At 36.2% G+C, this 2,463-nt stretch overlaps 1 pseudogene; it reads right to left on the bottom strand.

The window, feature by feature from the left end:
* Positions 1-1,327: 1,327 nt before the first annotated feature.
* LOC111146532 lies at positions 1,328-1,925 on the bottom strand (annotated as a pseudogene).
* Between the last annotated feature and the right edge of the window lie 538 nt (positions 1,926-2,463).

Below are 2,463 nucleotides of genomic sequence, written 5' to 3' on the forward strand. Positions count from 1 at the left end.
TTTCTTGATTAAAGACATCCTTGTGGGTGTGAAGTTGGTATCTCATTGTGGTCCTTTTATATATACATATTGTATATGTAATATACAATGTATATGTATATTACATATTTACATGTATATATAAAAGGACCACAATATACAATATACATACTGTATATTACATATACAATATACATACTGTATATTACATATACAATATGTGTATATATATATTTAGATTTTATTTATTTATTTGACACACAGAGAGAGAGATCAGAAGCAAGCAGAGAGGCAGGCAGAGAAAGAGGGGGGGAAGCAGGCTCCCTGCTGAGCAGGGAGCCCGATGGCGGGCTCGATCCCAGGACCCTGTGATCATGACCTGAGCTGAAGGCAGAGGCTTACCCACTGAGCCACCCAGGTGCCTCCCCCACATTGTGATTTTGATTTGCATTTCCTTGGTGACAGATGATGCTGAATACCTTTTCATGTGGTTTTTGGGGCCATTTATAGATCTTTAGAGAAATATCTATTCAAGTCCTTTGTTGATTTAAAGTTGTGTTGCTTGTCTTTTTGGTCTTGAATTGTAAGAATTCTTTATAGGATCTAGATATTAAGCCATTATTAGATATATGATTTATAATTTTTTCTCTCATTCTATAAGTTATTGGAAAGATTTTTGATTGAAGATTTACAGCTTATTTTCTTTAGTGGTGGAACTATTTTCAAGTTCTCTGTATATTCTTGAGTTGAGTTTATTTTTTCTACAAGAATGTATTTTTTATCAATTTCATTAAATTTTAAAAATATTGTTCTATAAAGTTTGTATTATTCTCTGATGATAGTATTAATGTCTGCTCTGTTTCAGGGACACTTTATTGTTCCTAATTTTTTTTTTTTTTTTTTAAATATTTTATTTATTTGACAGACAGAGATGACAAGTAGGCAGAGAAACAGGCAGAGAGAGAGAAAGGAGGAAGCAGGCTCCCTGCTGAGCAGAGAGCCCGATGTGGGGCTCGATCCCAGGACCCTAGGATCATGTCCTAAGCTGAAGACAGAGGCTTTAACCCACTGAGCCACCCAGGTGCCCCCTAATTTTTTTTTAAGCAGTCAGGGAATTTTTTATTTAATATCATCCTAACATAAAATTCATTCAAACCATGAATGAAACTGAAACCATGAATGAAACCATGAAACTGAGCTTATGACAACCTAGAAATAGGGACTAAAAGAAGGCAAACATAATACCTTAGAGACTAGGAAACATTTATATAGTTCAACTGTTAAAAACAGTTCAACATTCATCTAGTGAATGCAGTCTGGATGTCAGTATACATGGAATACAAGTTCTTTAGAGAGGTGAGAGACCTTTTGACTGTTCTTCAGATGTCTCCAAAAGCTGGTTCTGGGGAACTTCTTGCAGAGGCTGGTTTTTTTCCAATACCATTTGAGGTTTGACACCGTGGGTTCAGATTCCCAGGAAATGTGACTACCTTCCTTTTGAGTCCTTGCTTCTCCTGCTCTTCTCAAAATGACACCTGCTGCTAACAAAGCCTTCCCTGTTTCCACAAATAACTTCTCTTCATCAGTTTCTCCAAGTTTCTGTAGCTCAATGTACTTCTCCACAAACTGTTGACAGGTAGACTTGAAGTTTGGATTGAACAGATCAAAAGCTTTCTTACCAGATCCAGAGGCTGAATAAAATTTCACTCTAATCCCAACCTCAGGGTACAAGATGTCCTGGATGGCAGCTTTGGCTTTGCCATATTGCAAGCAGGGCCTCTGGAAGACTGGTTCTCTCAGTGGGGGAAAGGCAGTACGTATGTCAAACCAGAGGGGCTTCTCATTCAACACCCTAGCCCGAATCAGGTCCCAAGTCCGCGAGAAAACACTCCCCACGGTCCCCAGCTGGCTCCTCGCCATGGCTGGCGCCTCAGACGCTTACGGCCGGGGCTATTATTTTTTATTTGTGTATTCTGTAACAAATTCTTTGTTTTATAAATTTTCTTTCATCTTTGTTTTTTACTTCATTATTCTCTATTCTTACATTATTTCTTTCCTTCTACTTTTTTTAAGTACTCCATTTTTCTTTCAGTCTCTTAATCTGATTACTTAAATCATTATTTTCAGTCACTTTTATTTTATAATAAATATATTTTAAGGCTTAAAGTTTATATGTACTGCTTTAGCAACACCCTGAAATTTTATGTGACGATTTTATTGTCCCAGTCAAAATATTTTGTCACTTCCAATGTGATTTCCCCTTAAGCCAATTAATTACTTGGGCCTGCAATTCTTATTACAGAAACACAGAGATTTAAAAACTATTGTTTTGTTCTGGATTGCTTGTTTGTTTTTTATTGTTGATTACTAATTTCTTTTAATTGGGTGCAGAGAATGTAGTCTATATAACATTGGATCTTTGATCGTTAAAACATCTTTTGTGACTTAGTGTATTGACTTAGTCAATTTTGGAAAACAATCAAT

The sequence above is a fragment of the Enhydra lutris genome, unplaced genomic scaffold (assembly GCF_002288905.1).
Source record: "Enhydra lutris kenyoni isolate GAN:26980312 unplaced genomic scaffold, ASM228890v2 scaffoldscaffold2, whole genome shotgun sequence".
Lineage (NCBI taxonomy): Eukaryota > Metazoa > Chordata > Mammalia > Carnivora > Mustelidae > Enhydra > Enhydra lutris.